The sequence below is a fragment of the Ascaphus truei genome, chromosome 4 (assembly GCF_040206685.1).
Source record: "Ascaphus truei isolate aAscTru1 chromosome 4, aAscTru1.hap1, whole genome shotgun sequence".
Taxonomy (NCBI): Eukaryota; Metazoa; Chordata; class Amphibia; order Anura; family Ascaphidae; genus Ascaphus; species Ascaphus truei.
In genome coordinates, this window is record NC_134486.1 from 123,839,351 (window position 1) to 123,866,940 (window position 27,590).

The 27,590-nt window shown below is 43.0% G+C and overlaps 1 protein-coding gene across 3 annotated transcripts in view; it reads right to left on the reverse strand.

Moving 5' to 3' along the window:
- GRM1 (glutamate metabotropic receptor 1) overlaps positions 1–27,590 on the reverse strand; it is a 511,900-nt gene that overhangs the window by 103,557 nt on the left and 380,753 nt on the right. The gene's annotated exons all lie outside the window — the stretch shown is intronic.

The following is a 27,590-nucleotide window of genomic DNA, read 5'->3' on the forward strand; positions in this document are numbered from 1 at the left end:
CTGTATTAAATCCAAGCCCTTTGTATTGCCTCTGGTACCTTTATCTGTACATATTATGCTTAGGACCACTGCTATATTTGGTTTATACTGTATTTGCTTTATTGTGGTATATAACTATACACTGTATTGTACTCGGGTCCGATTGTACATATCTCCCGAGGGGGGTCCATGTGATATCCCGTCATGATTTATGATTTATTTTATGACCTCCTGTCTTTATTTGAACTATTATAGTAGATTTTCTGGGGCTTTTCTCCTGGTGATGTTTCTTTTAATTGTTTTACATTTGATGCGTATTCCATTGTGCTATATGTAATAAAAAGTGGATTTCTATTTTTGCACACCCTTGAGTGCCCTCATTGTTTTTGGGAGAGTTTGGGACCTACTTGTTAGGTCCGTCTGGCTTTTGTACTGTACTTACTGAATCTAGGCCTATGGCTGTATGTTATTTACTCTTTGAAGTGATAAATCTCGGAACGGTCACCCTTGTGATTATAATTTATGGAATATGTTTTTTCGCAGCAAGTTTGCTTTGTTTTGTGAGATGAAATACTACATTTCCAATGTTGCTGTTTTCTGTCTACTATTTACTTTGAGTTCACCTTAGCTTAGCATAAATGAACATAAATTACCTTTTCATTGATTCATGCATGCGCTAGCCTTGTTTTTTTTTTTTAAAGGCTTTTAATTAACAGTGCCACAGAATCTATATTATTCTCTTTAATCAAAGGATTGCTTCTCAAATCAATCTTCATTAAAGTAGGTATCGTACCAAAACAGTAGGAAATATATTACCAAAGGTATAAAGTACTTCTTTTGATTGCTTCACATATATTTTTTTCAAACATTGTGCTCCTTATGAAGCTACAGTACAGTAAAAGCAAGGGTGTATAAGATTTAGTGTGCCTTATGCCAAGCTGTCAATGTTGACATTTCAATGTTAGAATGATGTAAGATTTTTTTGCTCCATTGGTGCTTTGCCAATAAGGAATACACTGTAAATACAAATTCTAACTCACAGATAATCCACACACATATTATATACGGATTCCAATGTATTAATACTATAGTCAAGGTTTGGGAATAAAAACAAAATGCATGTTTTTGGTAACGGTGACCCCTCTAATTGTATTTTGTGTCCCCCCTCCAAATAAAATCCTTGTTTGTTGTTTTGGATGTGGTATTGGTTCTAAAATATGTTTGGGTTGGGGTTGGGTTCTGGTTTTCCCAAAACTCTGTTCCGAATAAGCAGTGAAATGCTACAATAGCATAATAACGCATGAAATGCCTATAATAAGTATAATAAGTATACAATCATAAAAACAAATTCGGAAACTTAAATAATATAATTGAAACATTTTAAATAGGGAATATTTGGAGTGCTGGAGGGTCCATGGCACCCGAGCACCAAACTCCCTCCTGCACATTGTGATCAGATGAAAGCTCTTCCTCTTCCATACTGTGCTGTATCTCTTCCTGTCAGGTCTTGTTCAGCGCTCCACAGGAGCACAGACTCAACCTAGAAAACGGAGCACATAAAATGTGATGTAGCTACTACGCCATGAGGCCTCTTGAGTGACAGGCAAAGGGTTCAAAATAGACGGCGTCTATCCCTTAGAATTCATTCGTTATCATTCTGGCTAATTCTGATGTATATGTTTGCCATCATAGGAGGAAACTGATTACCCATATTCTAGCTGTAGGAAGATGCATGATCTTGGCGGCGTGGAAAACCCACCTAACCCAGGGGTTCTCAACTCCAGTCCTCAATACCCCACCAACAGGTTAGGTTTTCAGGATATCCCAGCTTAAGCAAAGGTGGCTCAATCAGTGTCTAAGTCTGAGGTGGCTCAATCAGTGTCTTAAGCAAAGGTGGCTCAATCAGCCACCTGTGCTGAAGCAGGCTCTTTGACTGAGCCACTGATTGAGCCACTGATTGAGCTACCTGTGCTGAAGCAGGGATATCCTTAAATCCTGACCTGTTGGGGGGTCTTGAGGACTGAAGTTGAGAGCCCCTGGCTTAACCTCATCAAAGAGTACAGTAGAGAAGAGAGTAAATGATGTAAGGAGAATGGAGAAGCTAACGGCCTTTCCTTTGGCTGCGCTTATAGCGCCGGCGACAACGACGTCACGTCAAAACAAATGCATTGTCGGCGCTTATAGTGCACGCGACGGCTACGGCGCGACCAAGCGACAGCGCTACCAAAAATCTGGTAGTCACATAACCACAGCTTTTAAACATAGCCTGGCTTTGCATCTCATCCGAGGCTATGTTAAAAAGCTGTGTCTAAAACAGCGAGCATTTGGCTTAAGAGTTCCATGTAATAATGGATTTAAGACAAAAGGTGGAACTGTGTGCTCATTTGCATGTCATTTCCCAGAATCCCTTGCTGCAGTGGACGCTCTGTATGCTAGGTGATAATGGCGAAAAGCAGGGTTGCAGACCTGTCTAAGACGTGAATATGCTCACAAGTAATATTTTTATATGCTATATGGTGGAGGTTTTTTAGTCACCTTTTAACCCACGATAATACACACACACATATACATACATACATACATACATACATACATACATACATACATACATACATATCACAAGCTGCCTACTGTAGATATTCTTTAAATATTATCTTGGGTACATTTTATGAAACTTTACTGCCACACAAAATATTTGCTGGCAATGACTAGATCATGTGACTGTCCTGGTGATTAATGAGTTCTCATGAAGCAATACATCTGCAATACTTATTGTACCAAATCCTGGGAAGGCTTTCCTAATGACCAAACAACATGATTCTGCAGTAACTAAACAGAGAAAAAAAATTCTTGCTTACTCCAAAAAAATCAATAGTCTAAAATACTGCACGGCAAAAAAGTGTTTTCATCTCAAAGCAATCATTGATTGAATACATCCCAAAAATTCCTGGCATTGCTAACAAACTCGGATTAAAAAAAAAATTAAATAGTTGATTTCGTGCTTAAGCATGCAAATTGGATTTGGTTTTGCCAGAACTTGATTTGGTTTTGTAGAAAAGGAAATAATGAAGGCGGTAATTTTTTTGTGTCCATCCTTTATTTCGCCTCAAACACACATAATGTATGTGTATATATGTATGTGTGTATATATATATATATATATATCAGAAAAAAAAACAAAAGCGCCTGATCTTCGTGTGATACTAAAGTAAAAAGGTTTAATAAAATAGAACTTAGAAAAATTCAAACTCACGATCTTGCCAAAGCATAAAAGTGTGGTATGAGCTGATCTCATGCGCCAACGTGGGAGGAGAAAACCGCAGTCTGCCTGCTCTGTTGTGTGATGTAGTTTCCTGGAACTCACTGTGTTGGATAACAAATAATAAATAGACGATACCGTTCTGTGGCTAACGAAATGCTTATATTTGTGCAAGCTTTCGAGATACACTGATCTCTTCTTCCGGCGATGGTACATTGAATAAAGCAAGGTTAAACTTAAAAACAGTGCGTATACTGTAGGAATGTTATCTGTGACTGAAACCTAACACACACCCTCCCTAGTATGCGATTTATGACTTCAGGTGTTAAATAGTCCCTGAATGTTAGTGATGCAAGAGTGTGTGTGTGTGTGTGTGTATGTAAATATAAATTGGTAAAGAGCTCACCTTACAAAAGGTGTGTGTGGCGTGGGAGTGTATATCAATGGTGTGGGTAGGTGTGGAAATGTAAGAGGCTGCAGCATTACTAAAAGTTTATGTAGATACTATGTGGTCCCTATTGGTATATAAGGATGGAATTACATAGAGTATTTGTATGTGTAAGAGACAGCTGTGTGTGCATATATATAGCGCAGTGTGTATGGACATGGCCTTTAGCACTCATGAGAAGAGAGTTCTCTCATGTCAGTAGTGACTCATAAAACTTCGGTCTCGGTTTAGGCCATCGCTAAGTGTCCCGAACAGTTGCATAAATTTGTATTCATGCAACCGTCTCTCTTTCGGTGTTCTAAGATTACCTTTGAGTATGGCCAACTTCAGATCGTTCATCTTGTGGCCAGAGTCAGAGAAATGTTCGCCGACAGGACTGTCTCTTGTTCCATGTGTGATGCTGTGGCAATGCAGATTTATTCTCTTGTTGAGCCCCTGTCCCGTCTCACCTATGTAGTAGCAGCCCCCTGGGCATTTCATGCACATGATGAGGTACACGACATTGCTGGAGGAACATGTGAACCTTCCTCTGATTTTGTACTCCAGATTCCTGTTTGGTATTTGTATTGTGCCCGCTGTGTGGAGCATTGTGCAGGTTTTGTATCTTGAGTCCTGGCATGTTCCTGTTCCACATCCAGTTGTACTGTTGAATACTTTACTCCTCACCATCATTTTCTTGAGATTATGAGGTTCTCTGTATGATAATAAGGGTGTATCAGGGAAGACCTGTTGCAGTCTTCTATCTTCCTGGAGAATGGGTTGTAGTTCTCTGGTGATCTTGCGTATGGCTTCTAGGTGTGGGTTATATGTGACCACCAAAGGTACCCTGTCGCTGTTTCTTTCTGTCTGTATTCAAGGAGATCACTTCTTGGTATTCTAGTGGCATTGTGTATTTGCTGGTCTACAATTCTTTGGTTATATCCACAGTTTATAAAATCCAATCTCAAGGCTGTAATCTGCTGGCCTCTGTTTGCTGTGTCGAGCATATCTGGTTGTATCATATGGCTTGACTGTAGATGGTTGCATGCTTAGTGTGTGTCGGGTGGAAGCTGCTGTCCCTCAAATAGCTGGCTCTGTTTGTAGGTTTGCAGTATACAGAAGTCTGTAGTTGGTTGTTCTTTATAGTAATGGTGGTGTCTAGGAAGTATACTTCGTCTCGGGAATGGGTGAGTTTGAGGTTGATGGTCGGGTGGAACGTATTGAAGTTCTCATGGAACTGTAGGAGGTCCTGTTCACCAGAGGTCCAAATCAAGAGAATGTCATCGATGTAGCAAAGGTATGTAAGGGGTTTCAAGTGACAGGTGGAAAGAAAATCACTTTCCAGTTTTGCGTATAACAGATTGGCATACTGTGGCGCCATCCAAGTGTCCACAGCGGTCCCCGTTATCTGGAGGTATGTGTCATTTCCAAATGTGAAGTAGTTATGGGTCAGAATAAATTTGATGAATTTAATCACTGTCTCTATGAGTGGCTCCTGCGCACCCAGAAAGTATCTGCAGGCTGAAATCCCATCTTTGTGGGGGATGTTAGTGTAAAGTGACTCTACATCCATGGTTGCTAGTAGTGTTCCTGTTGGGAGAGGGCCAATGGCATTAAGTTTGTTAAGCAGGTCGGTAGTGTCCTGGATATAGCTGGGTGTGATCCTGACAAGTGGTTTTAGAATGCCTTCCACCCAGACAGAAATATTCTCAGTCAGTGTGCCAGATCCAGAGATAATAGGAAGCCAAGGAATGTGCCAGGTTTGTAAGGGTTTTCCATGTAATTTGGTCTTCAGACAAAAGGTGGCACTGTGTGCTCATTTGCATATCATTTCCCAGAATCCCTTGCTGCAGTGGAAGCACTGTATGCTTGGTGATAATGGTAAAAAGCAGGATTGCAGACCTGACATGTGAATGTGCTCACAAGTAATATATTAGGGTTATATAATATAGATATACATACATACATACATACATACATACATACATACATACATACATAGTCTAGAAAAGAAGCGCAACAAAGGAGTGTCTCATAGTGAAACACATTTATTACAGTGAGAGCAAACACACATGAAAAGATAAAATACTCAATTATAAAAGTACTGAATGCTTATCTGGGTAGGAGACTGTAGCGCCATGTGGTAGCCAAATCTCATATATATTTTATAGAATATATATATATTTAAACCAAAGCAAAATGAAGAAGCACATCTTGCAAAGGGTATTCAAAGCATATATAGGCAAGTGCACGCATCATATGGAAACATATAAAACAAAATACTCCACCAGAATCCGAAGTGGAGAAGAAGACACAGCATGCCAAATATAAGGTAGAAAAAGTTTTAAAGTGCAAATACAGTATAACAGATCCAACGTTTCTGTGTCAACTCAGGACCCCTTCATCATATATATCATTATAAGAAGCAACTACTAACAGGTCCTTGAAGATGGTGCAAAAAAAAAAAAAAAAAGGGTTTATTAAAGCATCAAAGTTTCAGCCCCTATTCGGGCCATTCTCGAGATACAGAAACACAAGAATGAAATCTTTTACAAAAGAAACCCCCACATTGTGCGGGAATACAACGGGCAGCTGTAAACTTAGCCACAAGTACCACCAGAAACAGTGGGGGAAAAAACTGTGTAAGTGTATTAAAAACAACTGAAATGAGCTGAACGGAAATATTTGTAAGAATTCAAACACTGATAGGATTAAAGATGATAATGTAACTGACACTGGCCTATGACCAACCAACCATCCACACTCTTCATACTAAACTAAAAGTGTCAGTTGCATAGAACATCCTCAGGGGACGAGACGAGAGAACACGGACGTTTTACTGGCGATTTTTAGCCGCCGCCGTTGGACACTTTTTCATTGCTTTTTTGGCCCCAAGGTATGTAATTAGCATTAGGATAAAGGGGGTTTAAGGGTAGGGGATCGGGTAAAGTTTTTAGGCTGCGGGGTTTTTAGGGTAAGGGGAACCGGGGTAAGGTTTTTAAGCTGAGGATTTTTTAGGGTAACAGGAACCGGGGTAAGGCTGAGTTTTTTTTTACGGTAAGGGACCAGGGTAAGGTTTTTAAGGTCTGGGGGTTTTAGGGTAAGGTTTTTAGGATAAGGGAGCCGGGGTAAAGTTTTTAGGGCGAGGTGTTTATAGGGTAAAGTTTTTAGGGTAAGGGGTTTTTAGGTTAAGGAGTTTGTAGACTAAGGGCTATGGTTAGGGACTTACCTTGGCGGCGAGGCATCCGGCGGGAGAAGTCCCTGCAACGAGGTGAGTGGCGGCTAAATGGCGGCGGTGACTTGGTCGCGGCGAATCGGCCGTGACCAAACGTCCTAGACCGATCCTCAGTGCACAGTTACATGTAAAGCTGTTGATATAATGTGTCTTTTAGTTTAGTTACAATGTATTATCAACAAGAGCACACATTTTGTGTAAGGTGACAAAATTAAACAAGAAGTCCTGCAGATGAATAAGGTCAATAGAGAAATATCTTTACACTAAGGCAGTACCTATTTAGTCCAAAGGTTACATGGTAAGGGCAGCTTTTTACTGTTGTCATGTTGAACAAAGGACAAAAAAGCTACATCAAATATGACAAATTATATAGTTAAATACTTATCTTTTTCTCTTCATAAGTGATAGTCATTTAGTTAAATTCTTTGGCCCAAAAGTTTTAAGCATGCAAATCTCTCCAGGGATCCCCTCTTTGGCAGGTCTTAACACTACTGTACCCGCAACAAGCTCTCATAACCTCTCTAATGGAGGAAGAGCTTAAGGGCCTTATTCAAAAAGCCTCGATAAGGCCCTTATCGAGCACTTATCGACCAAAATGGCTACTGGTATTCAGATAGCCTCGATAAGTGCTCGATAACGGCCTGTATCGACGCAAAATTTTATCTCCGTCCGAAATTCGCTGACTGAGCAGCGATCAGGCCCTTATCGACCATTTTCGGAGGGTTGATAAACTCCCGCTATTCAGAGACCAGCGAGTCGGGTGTCGCGGCCATCGCAGCCCATCGCAGGCCTAAAAAACGATGTTCTCCCCAAATCCAATTCCCCACAAAAATGTTGGACAATTGGTGGGGAGATGGCCTCGTTGAGCTGCAATGGGTCGGGACTTAGAAGAAATCAGGCCCCTTTCCTGCCTCGGATTGATTCCGGGGGTCTCCGGAGCTGATAGCCATTAATAGCAGCTCCCGACCCCCCCGGCATGCATCCGAGGCAGGAAACATGAATGTACAGCAACTTCATTACCTTAGCGGCTAACCGCTAAGGCAATGAAGGGGTTAAACACCCGTGCCAAGCTTACTGTAATAAACATACAGTACAATGCAATACAGTGGCTAGCGGGGGTGAGTGAAGGGGGAATTTGGCCCTTAGTGGCTGTTTAGGCATTGCGGGGGGTTGCGGGGGGGAGTTAACCCCTTCATTACCTTAGCGGTTAATACCGCTAAGGTAATAAAGGGGTTAACCCAACCGCTACCCACCCGCAAGGTCTAAACACCCATCCTTAGGGCTAATACCCCCTTCACTCACCCGTGAGGCCTAAGCACCCACCCCAGACTGACTATACCCACCCTATACCCATTGAGTAGTATAGTGGTACATCATACCCATATAATAATAATATGGGCATGATAAGCCTCTATAGCACTCAATCGGCACCCTAATAAAAATACAGTAATAATACATAAGACACACAGTAAGAAAAGGCAAATAAACTAACAAAAAAGCACACTTCACTAAACACAAACAGTAGCCAGCTAATCCAATCAATATAATCATTAGCAACATCAACATTGAATTAATTAAACCATTATCCAATCAAAACAATTAATTCTGAAAACAACTCAAAATGAATAGTAACACTAACCAATGTACTGTAAACAATGAATTAATCCAACATTAATTAATGTAACCATGAAAAGACAAATAAATAAATTAAAACTATCTCAGAAGTATCCATAAAACACATTAGCTAACATAATATAACATTAAGTACAAGCGAACACCAATTGCAAACCTTTTAATACATTAACCATAAACAAACAATCACATCCACATCAATAACAAGCGAGAAATGCCCCCAAATATTGGCATAATAATGTATTAATCTGTACCCTAAAGAGGTACAGATTAATATATTATCAGTCCATGTGCCTCCCCCCAAAAATCAAAAAACACACCCAAAAAATAGACCTGTAAAAAGAGACATTTACAAACATAGAATATCTTACTTACCATTAGAAGCGATGGCCCTCCGACTCCCGGGGTAACAGGAATCTCACGTACCTTGAAGGCCTCCAACAGCATCCGATGCCATCCGTCATCAGGATCCTGCTCAGGTACCCCAAACTTCTTTTTTCTTTCTTTACTCTCCGTCTTCTATTTTCATCTGTAACCATTTCTTGTTGTTCTTTATCTTCTTTCTTCATCTGTCAATCCATAAAACCCCATGTTAAATCCCAGCCGATGCTGTCTCGTCGGCTTCTTGGGCTCAAATGAGGCGTCACGGCCTTAAATATGGCTTGTGACGTCACATTTACCCTCACAATGGTTAACAGCCACCTGATTGGCTGTTAAAACCATGTGCAGACTTAAATTTTTATTTTTTGCCGTGACGTCACTTAAAGGGAATGATGCCAGCCAATCAGAATGGCTGTGCTTAATTTACCTTTAACATGACGTCGGTAAATCCAAGATGGCCGCTGTGTCACAAGGTATTTCAGCTAATCAGATCGTGGGAACCAATGCCTTTTGTTCCCGGCATTTAGTTTTTCGGTGGATCTCTCGGCTTGCCCATAGGCCTTCTGTAGGTTCTCTTGTAATCTTTGTACGTAGCGAAAATGGGTGGAATTGTGCACCCCATCGGTGAAGACTCTTAACTGGATATCCACTGGCAGACGGGCTTCACGGCCAAACATAAGAAAGTAGGGCGAGAACCCGGTAGATTCGTGTCGGGTGCAATTATAAGCATGGACTAGAGTTTCCACATGGCGACTCCACTTAGTCTTCTCTACCCCCGTTAGCGTGCCCAGCATGTACAGCAGAGTGCGATTGAAACGTTCGGGCAAAGCATCCCCTTCTGGGTGGTAAGGGATAGTACAGGACTTTTTAATGTGCAAGAGGTTCAGTAATTCTTTTATTAGTTTACTTTCAAAGTCCCGTCCCTGGTCGGAGTGCAGACATTGAGGTAGCCCATAATGCACGACATACTTCTCCCAGAGCACCTTAGCCACCGTAATACCTTTTTGATCTTGGGTCGGAAAGGCCTGGGCGTAGCGAGTATAATGATCAGTGATAACCAGCACGTTCCCTATAACATGGGTGTCGGGTTCGATGCTCAAGAAGTCCATGCAGACTAAATCCATAGGTCCTGTACTCTTTAGATGGCCCATGGGGGCAGCTCTTGTGGGTAGAGTCTTGCGTTGGATACACCGCACACACCTTCGACAGTGATGCTCCACGGATTCTCTCATTTTTGGCCAAAAATATCTATCTCTCACTAGTCCGAAAGTCTTGTCTACCCCCAGATGTCCGTGTTCATCATGGAGAGATTTCAACACTAAGTATTGTAGTCGTTTTGGTAACACTAGTTGGCGGCGACCCAGATGGTCATGATACTTCACCACTCGGTACAACAGCCGATCTTGGATCTCAAATTTGTCCGCCTCCCGCATCAGTATACCTCCGACATCCCCCGGAGTCTGGTGAAGCAGGCCCCGTCGCTTTTGTCGAATGGCCTCACGGATAGTCCCTGCGACCGGATCTTGCTCTTGGTAACGTACCATGTCCTCCCAAGCAATGATTTGATCAGGGGTAACATGCATCCCACTCGGGTCACGATAGGCTTCAGGTATAGTGGTAGAGGTGCACCCTAGGGAGTCGGCCACCCATAATTCCGAAAAGGCTACTTGCTCATATATGATGGCTGCCGTGCCACAGAGTGCTCTTATGCCGGGTCCCGGAATCTCTTCCCACTGATCTTCGTCGGCGGTAGGAATCAACCCCAGTCGCCTTGTATTTCAAGGTGAAGTTGTAATTGAAGAGTGCTAACAGGTTACGCCGGCAGTCCACAAGCAAGGTATTCCACTTGGCGTCGTGATCTACCATTACATCTACCAGGCGATCTTTGGCAAAACCCGGGAGTTGTCGCAAGGCCGTCTGTAAAGTCTCTAAGGGTAAGGCCATGGGCACTCGGGCCAGCGCTACGGCGCGACGAGTAGGCGTGCGTACTTGACAGGCCCAGTCTCGTATTTCGTGACGGGTGGGCAAAGCCATGGTGATAACAATTTAGGTTCGAGGGGCACCCAAGGTCTGAAATCTCAGCAGCGCCTCCAAATGTAGCCCTGCTTCCTATCACTAGCAAGCTGCTACTATGTGCTATGTGTCACGAAGAGCATGCGGTGCGTGCAATATTTATAACGGGTGCAGCGCCTCCACCTGCGACAGCTCCCGCCAATGGGGGAGTGGGTCTTCGCAGGACGTATATGCAAGAATTACACTTACACAGCCAAGTTCTAAAACCAATCTCTTTTACTTGCAGACCAAACTCACAGTACATTACATGCCATAACATTCCAATATATATATATTTAGACGTTATATAGCACGCCACAGCGGACGTCAACATTACCTAGCGCCACGGCGGACGCCCCACAACATGCGCCACGGCGGACGCCAACAATAATCCGCACACCTGCCACCGGGTGAGCCCACCCCGTGTCCGATCCTTACGGATTAGTCCTCCCGCTCACAGCAGGGTCTATGTGTGTGTATGGGTGACTGCGCAGCTACTATGTCTCGGGTGAAAGAATGGTACCGGTGGTGCACTTGATGAAATACCTGCCGAGCACTCCAGTGCTCGGGACTGCCACGATCTTTAAAAAGGGTCTCTGTACTTCGACACGATCTATCTCTCTCTCTCTCTAGGGTCCGGGGCTCTCCCACCCGGAGTCCGGCAACACCAGTGGGGGTCTGAGCCCAGACCTCCCTCTCGACAGTATAGTCCCGGTCAAGACTTACAGTTACTAGGGGAACAGGAACCTCACTAGGGCGATCCCTAGCTCAGCTTGTCTCTAAGATGACTCAGGGCTAACTGGGCCTGGGGCACCTGGCCTGCGCTTGGGCGGTTCAACCTCCCCTCACAGACTCTCCGTCTCCTCTCCTCTCCAATCAGCTCTGACTCCACGTGCGCGCAACCACTGCCTATATCTTTGGCACCTCCTCCGCCCATTGGCTAGACGCTCTCACCTGACCCTCCCTGCTGCTGGGTCAAGGGACTGCTTTCTCCCGCCAAATGCACTGTCCTCCTTCGCGGGCTTTTGCCACTACTATTTGCAAGCGCAACCTCCCGCTCTTTGGGGTGAATTAGGGGTCACGGCTACAGGTATGTTTGAAAATGTTTATTGGTGTTAATGTATGTATTTTTAATGTGTATTTTTTATTGTGCTTATACTGGCCAATAGCCCACCTTTACTAATAGGGCTGTTAGCAAGTACTATAGAGGGGGTGAGTTTGGCGAGTGAACTTGGGAAAGTTTTGCACATCTTTGCTGTACTGTATGTCTGATCAATGTTATTTAATGATGTAATATTTTAAGTATAAAGTGCAGTTGAAGTTCGACTTTCACATCCATAGTAAGTTGAAATAGTATATATTTTTTAAAGGTATTAGATACGAATCTGGTCATTTGTATAAGCACGATATTCAAAATATTGTATTTAAAGTGTCATTATAAATGTTTAGAAAAGTTAACACTACTTAACAAACATTATTATGTTATATTACTTGGAAATCCCTCTCTAGGGGCTTTTATTCCCCACTGAAAGATAATGTCCTAGACTAGTTCTTATTTGTTTCATAGCACAAATCTAAATTTAAATCAACATCTTCAAAAATAACTTTCTGGAAGCAATATTTTGAAGATGAGACATAAAAATAATGACATACCATGAAGAGAACCATAGATTGTATGAATCTCTTGTTTATACTTTAATGACATCAGATAGGAAAGGGATATATGCACTAAAACAGAGTTCACTTCAAAAGGTATGACCGTGACATTGTCACTTGATCAACCTCTATCCTGGAACCAGAACTCAGAGGAAAAGTGTTTTAAATTGGATGTTATAAAATTGGATCTATGTTAGGAACAAATATTCCATTTGTCTTACAGCAGTAGTCCCTTTAGACTTAAATGGATCCTTTCAAGAGTTTCAATATAGGTTTTGATTTGAAATGAACTATGTCAGATTGGACAATTAAACATAGCGATTGTCAGATTGTCAGAAGTACTGTACAGTACATTTTTTTTATGATATCTGCTGAAGGTATAAAAGATATATAAAAAAATTAAACTGCCCATGGTGCTGCATCGGACAAAATAGTGTATTTTAACAGCACAGTTCTACATAATGCCATGTGACCCACATCTGTAAAACAGTGGACATTTAGCCATGCTATTTTTGTGAAGTATAAATACACATTGATCTGTCCAGCAGGATTAGAATATGTACACTTTATGCCATTAGTTTTAGGGAAGGTACATAAGTTGTCCTAAATATAATCTATATGATTCTGGTCTTGTACCCTCCAGTGAAAAGTTTGTTTATGACCAAAATAAGTGTTTACACTGATTGCCATGACCTGGGAGGCTCCCAGGCGGTCCCCCCCCCCGCCCGCTTTGTCCCCATACACAAAAGTGTGGGGGGGGGAGTTGGAAGGGGGGGGGTTGGAAGGAGGGGGGGGGAAGAGAGAGAGAGAATCATACCGGCGAGACACGTTCTGCGCCTGCTACGGGCCTGACGTAGGACCGACACCTGTTGGACTCCCAACTCCCAATCCTCGGTATCACTTCCCCTGCCAGCCCAGCCCGTGCCGCCTCTGTAGCGGCCCCAATCCTGAACGAGTGAGTCCTGAAATGGGCCGCCTCCATCCCCAAACGTTCGAGGCATACCCGGAACACCCGCGAGAACTGGTACCTGGATAAAGGGACGCCGTCGCTGTGAACGGTAATGGCCCCTCGCTGGCGGGCCGCAAGACCAAATATGCCCTAAGCGCCCCCACCAGGCAAATCCTCCTCCCTGGCACGCTTAGCAGCGGGACCACCGCACCTCTACCTGCTTGATCTGTTTTGGACCGCCGAATAAAGAGCTGCAAGGAATCTGAACCGAGCGCCACATCCCTCGCTTGCAAGCCCCCGCCCTTCCTAGAAGCGCAGACTAGCTCCCCTACTCGCAATGCTCCAAAGAATGCTAAGGTGAATGCCGCATTAAAAAGTGTCACCTCGAATGTTGAATAACAGACTAACCCTGTCATCTTAACCAGTCCTTCCAATAATGCCGGCGTTACCGTCCTCCTGGAATCGCTGGGCGGAGCCCCCCTTAAAAGCCCCGCCAGGGCCCTCTTGACCACAAACGCCTTGGTGACGTCCGACTCTCCGCCCAGCCTCAGGAAGAATGACACCCCGCTCAGCTTCTTGCTTATCGACCTCCCCGCTAGTTACTTGCGTCCCAATGCGACGATGAATCGCATCATTGTTTCGACCCTCTCCGTCTCTCCCCCACTTTCCCTTGCGAAGCCCGAGTACTCCCGCCATGCAGCCGCATAAGCTTCTCACGTACCCGGAGCTACCGATGCTCGCACTAGATTGGTCACCGCAGGGTCCCCAAAGCCCATAACTCTGTTGGGCACGTTAAGCCGTCCCTGTCTGCTTCTGGCGCCCACTTCTGAAACTCCCCCATCTGCAACCGGGATAAAGAGTAGGCAATGTTATTTAATATCCCGGGCACATGGCGCGCTCTGAACGATATGTTCAATTGCAAGCTCGAGAGGACGAAGCTACGCAAAAGGTTCACGACCGGTGGGGAACGTGAACCAAAGTTATTCACTGCCTCAACCACTCCCATGTTGTCTGTCCAGAATACCACTTCCCTGTTTGCGAATTCATGGCCCCACAAACGCACCGCCACCAGCAACGGAAACAGCTCTAGGAACTTTAGGTTTCTAATGAGCGGAGACTCGCTCCAATGAGTGGGCCAGCGCTCCGCGCACCATGCGCCGTTGAAATAAGCCCCAAAACCTAAAGATCCTGCCGCGTCTGTGAACAGCTGCAGCTCAGCGTTCCTCAAAGGACGCCCCCGCCATAAGGTTCTCCCATTGTAAGCCCCAAGAAATCGACCAGACCTGTAAGTCCTCGCGGATCTCCCGAGTGACCCGGATGAAGTGGTTAGGGTGCCTGACCCCGAAGGTGGCCACCGCCAGACGCCTCCAAAAGACCCTCCCCACCGGCATGATCAGAGCCGCAAAAACCAGGTGGCCCAACAATGATTGGAAATGACACAGCGAGGTTTTCCTCAGGCCTCCGAACTCTCGTAGGAGCTCCTTTAGGGTCGCCAGCTTATCTGGCGGGAGCCTGTATTCCATCCTCGCTGAGTCAATCTCGATCCCGAGGAAGCTGATGAGTGTTGTTGGGCTAACCGTTTTTTCGTCGGCCAGCGGGACCCCGAACTCGCGACCCATGGCCGAAACCTCAAATAGCCATCTTGCGCACAGTTCTGATCCCGCCGGACCTATGAAAAGAAAGTCATCCAGGTAATGCATGCACCCTGTGGCCTGTACCCTGCAACGCACCACCTATTCAAGAAACGTGCTAAAAGTTTCAAAGTTAAAACATGATAGCGAGCAGCCCATGGGCAGGCACAAGTCAATGAAGTACTGACCGCCGAGCATGCAACCCAGCAAGTGGAAACACTCAGGGTGCACTGGTAGCAGCCGAAAGGCGGACAAATATATCCGCCTTCGTCAGCAATGCGCCCCTATCCATATCAGCCACGAGAGCTGCTGCCTGATCGAAGCTCGGATAATTGACAGAGCACAATTCGCGATCGATGCCATCGTTCACCGATGAGCCCTCATGGTAGGATAGGTGCTGAACGCCCCTGGGTCCATGGTAGGAACGCCCCTGGGTCCTCCTTGGGGACCACACCCAGTGGTGAGATCCTCAAATCGGGAAGAGGGGGATAGGCGAATGTACCTGCCATTCTCCCCAACTCCACCTTCCTACCCACCTTTTCCCATGCCACTTCGCTGTAAACCCTTGCCGATTTCAAATTCCGTTCAACCCCAGATCCCGCTTGGTGCACAAACGGGATCCTGAACCCCTCGGAAAACCCATCGAGGAGCAGCCGAGCCGCCTCCCTATTAGGGTAGCTTTCCAGCCAGGGGCTCAGACTTTGGACGATTATTGGAGAAGGCGCCTTGCTGTCCATCCTTCCACCCACCCCTCCTGAAACCGCGTCCCCTGCTCTTAAAGCATTTTGCCTGCGGATGAGTCCCTCTGCAAGTGGAGCATTGGTGCTTGAAGCGACAATTTGCGTATGTGCACCGCTCGTCGTTAAAGGCCCAGCACACCCCCTGGCGGGTATCGCCCTGTTTGTCTACATTCGCTGCACCGCGTCCCCCCTCCGCCCCTCCCTGAAAGGGCTCCGCCTTGTCTGATAAGCCAATCAAGTCAATCCAGAGGTCTGTCTCCATGTCCCAAGTTACTTTCTCTTTGTGCGCCGCCATCTTCTGTCTAAATCTCTCATCATAAACCCACCATCCCCTACCCCCGTGCCTCTGATGGGCTTCCCCAATCATATCTTCATACTTAAACAGAGTCGAACATAAGTGGGGGGACTTCTCCCCGATTACCGCGGCTAAGATTTTGAATGCACGGGCCCCCGTCAGCTTGGCCTTAAGAAGAGGCCACGGTTGGCTCCTCCCCTGGATCAGGGAGGGCGATGCGGGGGCGGGCCAGAGGGGGGAAGGCCGACCCCCCCCCCCGGTCATGAAACCCCCCGCCTATGGCTGGGGGGGGGGGGGGTCGCTTGAGGTTTGCTCACATGGCAGGTAATTGATGCAACTCATATGTATCACAGTTAGGGTTTGAGCTGAAAACAAATGTAAATATCAAACATGTATGTATTAAATTATTTGAGCAATGTTGGAAAAAAAATAAGTTTTGCAAAGAAATTAATCGTCATGTTGGGCTTTATTAAATATGATGTAACTATCAGAAACATGTAATGCTTGGTTTAAGAAGACAATTACTCCAAAATTAGCTGTCACCCCAGCGTAGTCTTGTAGTTAAATAAATAAATCCCCAAGACTGGCAGCCTGATGACCATATGTTATCAAGGAAACAATACACTGCACACTCATGGGGCTTTGCAAATTAGTGCTCCATGCAGTGTTTGTCACTCTTCTGAGTTTCTGTTTAATGACTGGTATTGTATTCCTTCTAATTACTATGCACGTCACTATGTACATGCCTTTACAAAATATCACCTTGCCAACTTTGCTTTCAATCAACTTACTAGCATTTGCACATATTCCCTTTGCTTACTAGAAAGCCTGATGTGCTTTATGCTTTAAAAGGCAGAATATTTGCCTGGAATTTCTTTGCCTGGGGTCAAACTGTGTATTGTTGCTGAGTAGTTAACAGCATTTGACAAGGAGATGAACTACTCCTTAGCACCTTATGCCATTAATGCCTAAATAGGGTTACCAGCTATATTTATTTTAAAAATGGATGAGTGGCAAAAGTATTTATACATTTCAAGGAAATATGTATTTATAAATTAGAATTACTTTGACATTAAAAGGCAGTTTTGGTTCATACTTGCAGTACACCCTCTTCAGTTTATAAAGAATAATTTCTGCATAATTTACTCCATATTGCTTTTAACCCTTGTTGTAACTAATTTAGAAATAGCAATGTGCAGAAGTAGACAAGAATATCAAGATATCATGAAACAATGTGCATTGTTATGGTGTTTTGAGGCTCTTTATTGCTATTAGGGAAAGTGGTCGTGGAGATGAATTTCTTTTCTATCTTGTAATCTAATTGATAAGATTTTGTTATTCAACATACAGAATAAATTTACCAGTTGTTATATGGGAAAATCCCATGGAATATGTCCAGTTATATTATTACAATTGTCGTCAGAGGGAAGAACATCAACTATGTATTTTGTCCGAATCCATACTTGCAATTTAACCTTTCAAGGAAAACCCATCGCAATGACATCCCCATCTCTCTAAATCATTGCTGCCATTAATGAGTTGTAATTTTCAATAGTCAAGATCATCACATGATGACAATTTGGACATCACTGTTAGACACAAATCTACAAAGAGAAAATATACATGGTATCTTTGCAGTTATATTGGGGATTGATCCAAGCATGTCCTCTTACTTTGTACACGATTGTACATGTCTTAGTGTACTTTTACCAAATGGCAGCTGTATTTACGAATATAATGGGCAATTGTTAGGAAGATACAGTATGATGTTATTGTTATTCAAATTGTTTGGTGACAACTCCAATGCTTTCCAGTTCTTTTCTCTGCTGACCGTTTAGCCTTATAGCAGCTCAGCTGTCGAGCTTTCCACCTGACTAAAAATAAGAAGCTGCAGCATGCGAGATTATCTTGATAAAGGACATGACTCCTGGGATTTTAGATGAATCTATGATAATGAACCTGTGACTGATATTTTATCCTTTTAGGCTGGGAATCTCACTGTGCTTAGCAACGAGTGGCCCAAGTCAATTGCTCAGTTCACCAGGCTATTACTGATTTGGAGACTGTGATTCCTGACAAACAACTCACAATACTATATATCGATATCTTTGGCTCTAATCTTTGTACTGAAATTGTGATATCTCCTCTGCAAGTAGCATGGTATTAATCTAGGTACAGTAGCTGCTTTTCAAGTAAACTTTAAGACTTCTGGACACATCAAAAGGATGAGACTTACACTATTAATAATATACTGTATCAGACACAACTTCTATAACATATTTGTATATATAAAATGACACCAGATAGGGGCTATTTTCCCTGCACAATCTGCCTATTTTACCTACAGTAGTGTGTTGGCTACAACATTTGACTGTTTTCTGTTACTGTCACAATCCATACATTAGTGCAACCAAATCAAAAGTTTGTTTTAAATGTGGCTGAGCTAAAATCCACTGGCTGACTGCAACTTATTCCCATTCTAATAGTTATAATGGTAAGCGATACTATTAAATAAAGCAATAACACATTTATACATATATTTTAAAATAGCTTTTAAGACAAACATATAAATGTTTTATTGTTGGCTAGCACAAATCGGCAAGATAGCACTACAAAGTATTTATTTAATAATAGCAAAATGAAATGCAACGAGGGCTTGTGTAGGTGCTTTTAAATAGATCTTATCGAAATAAGATTTAAGAGGTTATTTTATTTTCATTAACCAAATACAAAAGAAATGTCAACAGAATATTGAAGACAAATATAAAGCATGCAAAAGGTGTTGTGACAGGGTAGATTCTCTATCTATTGATAGCTGCTGAGCTCAACAGTGACCTGGTTACATCCCAGCCTGGGAGCAGGATGACTTAATTAGCCTGTTCTCAGCTAGCGCATTAAAGGGCTTTAAAAGCCAAGCTCTCAGGTCAGTCTGTGTTCTATGTGTGAACAAGGAGCACACACATCCTGGGCCTCTTGGGAAAAGAGGAGAAAACTCTGTAACGTGGTCTGTGAAGGAAGTCCAATTCTGAATGGCCCCATGCATAAAAAGGGCCACACGCAGAAAAAACAATGTAACTTTGGAACTTTTTAGGGAGTTTAGGGACTAATACATGAGCAGTTCAAGTAAAACAATGAGCAGGCCAAGTAAAACAAACTACTAAAACACAAGCAGGCCAAGCAAAACGTACTACTACTGCAGCACTTGCAGCAGCAAGCCCAGTACCAAACCCATCAGCCAGCAGTGCGGACTGAAAGGCCAGACAAACTGCTGTCCCAGTCCCCTTGGTCTGCCACACTAGAACTTCTGGACAGCCCACTGGTTCTCTTTGGAAAAATGAAGCCCACAGAGGACCCAGATGTGTTCCTTTTAACCTATGAAAGAGTCGCTGCTGCCCAAGACTGGCCAGTGGATCGCTGGGCAACCACACTGGTGCTGCTCCTCATAGAAGCCCAGGCCACATATCAGGGCCTTCATGAAGACCAGGCTATGGACTATAATCTGTTAAAATCAGCCATTCTGGATCACATAGTCATAACCCTAGAGGCCTACTTATAGTGATTCTGGACCTTGAAATGCACCTCCAAGGACTTGTGTACCCAGTAGATGCAGCCAGAGAAAAACAATAAGGAGCAGATCCACCAACAAGTTGTTCTGCAGAAATTCTTGCAGGTGTTAAACCCTCCCTCCTGCTCCTGGTTTAATGTGCCACATGGCCAGACTCTAGCTTTAACTGTTCAGCTCATAGGAAAATTACCATGGGCTGAGGACCAGGAAAATAAAAGTTGGACCAGATGGTAAAAATTCAATCATCATTGCTCGATACCCAAAAGTGGAGTCTGGACAAATATGAACACTACAACACACCAGCTTGGGACCGCCAAGCCCCACAAAGGGAACAACCATTCCTCCAGCAGACAGGCCCTGTCTAGACCCTCATCTTCTTCCTGAGGTTGGCTCATCACCAAGAGAGGTGATCTTCATTAGACAACCCACACAAGAACCATCCAGTTTCTGGTCAACAGTCTCCTATCCAGTTGAGAAGTATCCATTGCAACCCACTGCGAGAGAGCAGTCTCCATGTTCTGCCTGTTGGAAACATGGCCACCATTCTATGGAATTCCCACAGGTGGATTGCTCCTTCGGCAGGACAATCACCTCCATTGGAGAAAACTCCATGCCGTGGTTGGGGAAAAGTCTATCCAGGCCCTTGTGGATTAAGGCTCCAGTAAAACCCTCATCCTTCAAGAACCTCTGCAAACTAAAGGCCCTATTTCTTCAATCTACTGGCTCCATCTCTGGAGGATCCTACTTCTCCTGTAAAGGAGTAGTCTTCCCCTTTTCTACTGAGATGTTCCCCCTTAAACACCAGGCTCTGAAATCTCAGAAACAAAGATGCTGTGACAAACAGGACTGGTTGGAAAAATCTGTGACTCCAGGTAACTTTATGCATGTACATAATTTACAAGTAATGAATGGGAATAGCCAGAAAGAGGGAGAGACAGGGTCTGGAGCTTTACATGAGCTGTCTCTTCTTGATTTCCACCAGAGGGAAGGCCCACTCCTTGCTAGGCAATTTAAGAAGGTGGTTAAAGTTTATAAAAATGTTTTGAATGTACAACATGTAATGATTTTGAATTATTGAATGATGTTCTGTACAGGGTGAACAAGCATACACAAACAGGGAATGTCACTAGACAAATGTTGGTCCCTAAGGTGATTACTAAAGCGGTGTTCACCCTAGCTCACACTCTCCTGCGGAGTGACAAAACCATTAACCACATTTTTTCATGGTTCTTCTGGCCAGGGGTGCATGGGGATATCACCAAATTATGTGTGGCATGTCCTGAATGCCAGATAACCAGCCAGAAGGAACAAAAGCCAGCCCTCTTGTTGCTCTACCCTTGGTGTCAGCCCCTTTGAAAGGATTGGGTTAGACCTGGTAGGACCTCTAGAACTCTCTGTGAATGGATACAGGTTTATTCTGGTGATAGTCAACTATGCACAAGATACAAAGAAAACTTAAACGGTTTGAAAATCCTGCTCTACTGAAAATGTATAGGACAATTTAAATAATGATCAATTTATAACCCCAAGGCTGGTGCTAGCAAGGAACTTGGTTGTAAATGCACCAAAAAAGGTGAAAGAATTTCCTTATAGCTGCACTCAGTACCCCAAAACAAAGGTAGAAATGTACTTTTATTGTATATACATAAAATACGGTGGTTCTAAATAAGACGAGGAAACAAATTAAAAACGTAAAAATAATAAAAAATGAACAGAGGTGGCTGTATCCTAGTAGGTTGGGAATTAGACAAAATCTACTGCCAAAACTGGCATTAGAGCCTCGCAAATGTAAGTAGGTTGGCTACATAGATATTTCCAAGCTAGAGGTCAGTCTGATCAATCAGACAATGGATAGCAGGATGTGCATGGATATCACTATAGTATTGTGGATTATGGCATCTGATAACAACATACCCAATCTATAGAATATATCTTTGTTAACCCTTATGTTGCTGGTGAGGGTAGAAGGTTAGGTGGAAAGGAGGGGGCGGGAGTCTGGCCCCATAGTACACAGTAGGCTTAAGTACTGTATATGGCTATGTATTAGCCACTTCTGAGATTATACTATAAGTACCCATAATTGAAAAGATGACTAAACCTGTATAAATAGGAATCAATCCAGATGGCTGTCTTTGAGGAGAGCAAAATCTCCTATAGTTATCCTGCAGGTCACAGCTGAATTGCATAGTTAGTTCAGTAAGGTATGAATCAATGTTGTGACACTGTATCTGGTAGATAAGGTTCCTAGTTCTTAATCTCTTAGATCCCAAATAACTTGCTAGTTACTGCAAATAGGTATCCAACAAACATGCTATCCCCACCCCGCAAAAAGAACGATGTGCTGCCCGAGAATTCTGCACAGAATCCTAATCATTCAGAAGAACACAACTGGCACGCGCCCCTTCGAAGCCGACGTCATATGTAGGTGACCTCAGACGAACCCAACATACGTTTCACCTATTGGCTTCAAGGCGGGTGTTATCCAAACTAGGTTTTTATTCCCTCATGTCGTCATGAATACAAATCGATGCTGTATTCTGATTGGTCCAATCCTCTGCTGATGTTAACCTCATGCTATTTGTCAGTCTTCTCATTGGACACTGAGTCCCTTATGCATGGAACAGGTAAGGAATACTAATGGTCATACAGGGCTGAATGTGTGTTTTATTATCAGACCTTAAAAATGAACCATTGTTGTTCACTCCAACCTTCTCTCTTAAATGAGACAGTATTTGTTTTTGTCCTCGCGAGAAGATTGATTTTATGTTTTCAAGAAATTAATAACACTGTGTAGATAGATGTGTGTGGTTATCATAGTAATTTTTTATCATCTCTTCATCTTGTAAGTTACAATTACCATACTGTATTCAAATTTATTTTTAATGGAGATAGATGTCATTCCTAATTTGATCGCATCCTATTTGTCATAGCAGAGATATGATCAAGGTAAAGTCATTAAATGAAAGAGGAAACCCTAATTTAACCCATTTGGAGTCAAAGCTTACAGGGTGTATATCCATCTTAACCCATCTTAACCCACCTCTTCTTTCATGTGGTATATGATCAATACCCTGGAAGTGTGGTGATCTTTGGGTGTTGCAGGGGCCGATATGCTGGGTGGCACCTCATGGCGGAGGCTAGCCATGGTTGAGCATCATATTTCTGTCTCCTTTGGTTTATCAATAAAGCTGCAGGCCAATTTTAACTCCAATCTTAGCTACTGTTCTTTGTGTTTTTTGGGGGTTACGAAGGGGGGGAGGGGTAAAAGGGAATGAGTGATTGCCCGAAAAGCTTGTTCATGCATTCAAATTTAAGTATTAGAATGATATGTTTGACATTATAGTGATAGATTGAATTTCCATGTATCACTCACATACTGTAGCAGCAGTTCAAAGGCAATTGTTCTCAAAGAATATAGTATCAACAAAAAAATAGGAATTACCACCACTTCTCATCACAAAGTGCTTTATATCAGTACCACTAGAATCCACAAGATCTTCTCTATGAGCTTAAATGATAGCATACTGTATTAGTGCTTCAAATTCAGATTTTATTGTCCAACCTCACAGGACATAAACAATTATACATACCAGCTTCTCAGTGGACAAAATTGACAATGATTAAGATTTATACAGTAGTAACAATACAGATATCTAAAATTAAAGAACATCAACATGGATATTCTGGAAGACATGAACAAAGATGGGGTAGGAGAGAAACTTTGAAATACATCATGGTTATCAATTGGGTACCGGCACGGATCGTTTATTAGTTTAAATTATATAATAGAACAAGATACTGAAGCTTGACTCTTGTAGGCCCAAGGGGGAAACATGAAAACATACTTCTTCAATGAAATGAAGAAGTGGGAGGCATAGAACAGTCTTACAGCAGACAAATACTACAACTCATATACTGTAACAAAGGAATCCAAAAACAACTTGGACAGATATAAGGACAACAAAAATTACAAAATAAATCTATAGATCAAATGAAGTGTAAGGCTTTAGAAAAGCTTGGGAACATGGCCAAATTATGTGGATCACTAATTGCATATATTTGTGTAAAATGTATGTATTTGTGCTTCCGGAGCAAAACATTTTCCTTTTGTTAGATGCTCTTTGACCTTTGGGCTGCTTTGCAGTGGCCCCTAATGTACAGTTTTAGCTCCATATAAATTGGAGTTCGAGATGCAAAATATGTTCTTTTCATTCAGTCAGACAGGTGATATCGCATCCTCAGGTGGGGCTTGCTATGTACTGTGTCTATACTGACATTTGGGCATAGGTATTTACCATCTGTTGGTAACTACTAATCACAGTGCATATTTGCTGTCCATTTCTACACAGATTTAGGCCTTTATTCCATATGATATGAAGCTTCTTCTTGGTGAGAGAGACGATGCAAATCCAATTAATTTAAATGTTGGCATCTTTTATTCAACACCGGGAAGCAGCTTCACGGCATAGTGAACAGCTTCCTTATTCCTATAGCAGATTCACACAATTGGATGTTATGTTAACAAAACAGTCCATGGTCTTCTGTGAAACATACCTTGCTATTAATGATAATATTGAAGGTTGTTTTATAGAGGGTATTTGAAAGGACCCGTGAAATTATCTTCACTTATTACACAAATTTAATATAAAAAAAAGCAAGACAAAGATATTAAATAAGAAAACAGAAGACGCTGCAGAATAAATCAATTTCCCCAATGAATTGTCATGTGATATTTCAGAACACAACTACATGAGGTAAAAAAGCTTTTAGTGAAAAAGTTCAATTTCTTTACCATTTTTTGGGATAATAATCTGTAACCCTACTTCAGAAGAAAATTAGCTAAAAATGAGAAGTCTTACTCTCTACAGAGAACAAAGTACAATGTGTACTTCTAACACAACTTTTGATGCTAACCACAAACCCTTACAAAAGGTTATAATGCTTTATCAAAGATGACAATCGGAGCAGAATGCATAGTAAGTCAAGAGCAGCGGTTTTAAATCTATTTTAGTCTCAGATGAGACCAATGGAGCAGATTACTTTACAAATGAGAAATATTGTAGAACAGATGTGCAAAATGTTATTATCCAAGGGAGTTTGCACATGATGGAGAACCCTGAAATAGTGATATTGTGCAGGAGACAGGACCCTGAAATAGGGGAGAGAGGCCAATTTACCTTGCAAAACACTGAACTATACAAAACCTGAGATATTTGGGAGATAAGGCTACTTGCACATTTAAATTATCTTATTTGCATATCCAAATTACCTTATTTACCAGGTATCTCAGCTGTGTTTCAGATATTACTCCATGTGGAATATATGACACTATTGGGAGGGATATAAATTAATAGGTAGACTACTAAACAGAACATCCCCTCCCTTTCTATATCAGTGGGGTCCAGGAGTCACTTTGGCCTGTGGAAGTTTTGGGATTTTTGGAGATTAAAATGTGAAAATCACTAGGTTTTTTTAAACAGTAGTTTTTTTTTTACAGTAAATTTGTAGTAGAAATCCCGGTAGGTTTACTAGAGTAACACGAACAACTTTGTTTGGTGTACTCTTTAAGTTCTAGTTTTCAGGCACATGAAACAACACGGTTCATAGTTCAGCATGTATTGCCTCCAAACAAAAAATACAATAAGGAATCAGTGTAGCTGGTAATAAATGTGTAAGAGTCAAAAGCAATATTTCATATTTATTAAAGTGAATAAATTGAGGATAACCATGAATTAGAATATAATTTGAACTTGGTTTGAAATTAGAACTTTGAAACACAAGCAACATTTCCACATAAGCTTATATAACCCCTCTTTAATTGGCTGTACCTCAGTATATGAGATGGGGCCCGAGTTCATACAATATAATAACCCCGGGCCAGTAAGAAGGGGGAACACCACAACAGGATATGTATAACAGTTTATGGATAACCAAAACAGGAATAAACACAGGTTTACAATACTCCTGTGACCCTTATAATTAGGGCCACAGCGTATCATACACAATAACTTATTAACCTCTCAAATGTAACTAGCGCTGCGCTTATCAGTGTATAACGCTGCGCTTATAGTACAGTCACTTTAACTGAGTTCACTCCGCTGTTGATCAGACAGGATTATGTGACATTAATATCTCGCTGGAGTTCCTTATTCTGATTTTGCCACCTACAGTCTTTTGCTTCTTTATCATTAATGTAAAGGGTACCCTTTCTTTTTCACAGCAGCGGAATTCCCTCCTTCAGATATCTGTCTCCTGGGCTGTTCCTCTTGGCTGGCAGGTTCCTCACTGTGCTGCAGCTCATCATATAACTCCACTCTTCAGCTCTCTGTCAGGCAGGTGCAGATCCCTCTTTGTTGATGGCTGAACAAGCATGCCTTGCAGTCCCAGCTCCATGCAGATCTGAGAGTCACAACATGGCCGACTCCCCAGACTCAGTGTTACACTCCCTCTCATAGTCCCTCCTCCTTCACCAGTCCTCTCACTGGCAGAGCTCCGTGGCACAGGCGGTGGCCATATTGTAACTCCTCACGCATGCGCAGAATGTACCTTGCGCATGCGCAGAGGCTGCAGAGTTGCGTCAGCCATTAGATTGGCTTCACAGAGGAGACCTAGGGATTACCAAGTCCCAGCAGCCTCAGGGGCTGCAGCACCACATGGGAAGCACAGCCAATAGGACTGCGGTTTCCCACGCAAGAGCAAGAGTTACATTTGGCACGCTTGGCAACACGCTTTAGTCTGGAGCAGGATGGAAGTTAGTGTCCAGGGAGCAGAGATCCGCTGGACTAGGCCAGATCTTTCCCCCCAGGTCCAAGCTAGGCTCTGACTCACTATAGTTTTTTGATTGCTGCAGGGAAGGCCCATAGATAGGGACGCTTCCCCAGTAACTGTACAGTATTAGTACAACGTGACTGGCGCCGTGTGTGCGGTGTGCGCAGACTGCGGTCTGGGACCAGACCACAGGCATTTCTAAGAGACACTTGAAAAGGGACACACTCCAATGGGAGCTTCCTCAGAGGTGGACCGAATGCACCAGGAGCAGCTGCTTCATTGAGACATCTGTTGTGGGATCAGACGGATCCTTTGTTGTCAGCGGTACCTGGGTACAGGAGTGCCCAGGGAGGTATCCACAAGTGCACCAATGGCCACATACACAGGGGTAGCGCTACTCATATACACTTTGGGGTTGGCCTGTCTTGTGGACACCTGGTGTTTAGGTGCCCAGGGCACCCTCATAACTTTGGGGGAACCTCACCGGTGTGTGGACAAGATGGTGGGCTTTCACTGGGTAGGTACTGTCGGGGTACGGCCTTGCATGGCCTTGGTATTATAGTGTGTCTGTTTATATGTCAGTAAATACGTTGTTACATACTCTGTGTGTGGCTACTGACTATTGGTTCCTGGGAGCGGTAATCCTACTATGTTAGGATCTCTCCCAGGTGGAGGCGCTGAGTGCAATGAACGTGATCACCTCAGGCTCCCTGCGCGGAGGATCAGGCCTCCTGTTAGCTACTCAGGTAACGGCAGCACAGGTAGTTTCCTTAGACCCGGGGGAAATGGGGCTACAATAGTAATAATAATAGCGATAATACCAACATCACAAAAGACAGTTTACTTTAGGATTAAAGTACTGCACCGTCACACTTTAATGTATGCAGCAATTAGTCTAAAATTGAGAGGCAAGCAGAGCGTATAGGCATAACATTATATTCAGAAAATTTATCTTTTTTATTCAGTAGTTTACATAATTTTGTAACAGGATGAAGATGCAAATGAGAAAAATATTTAAAAC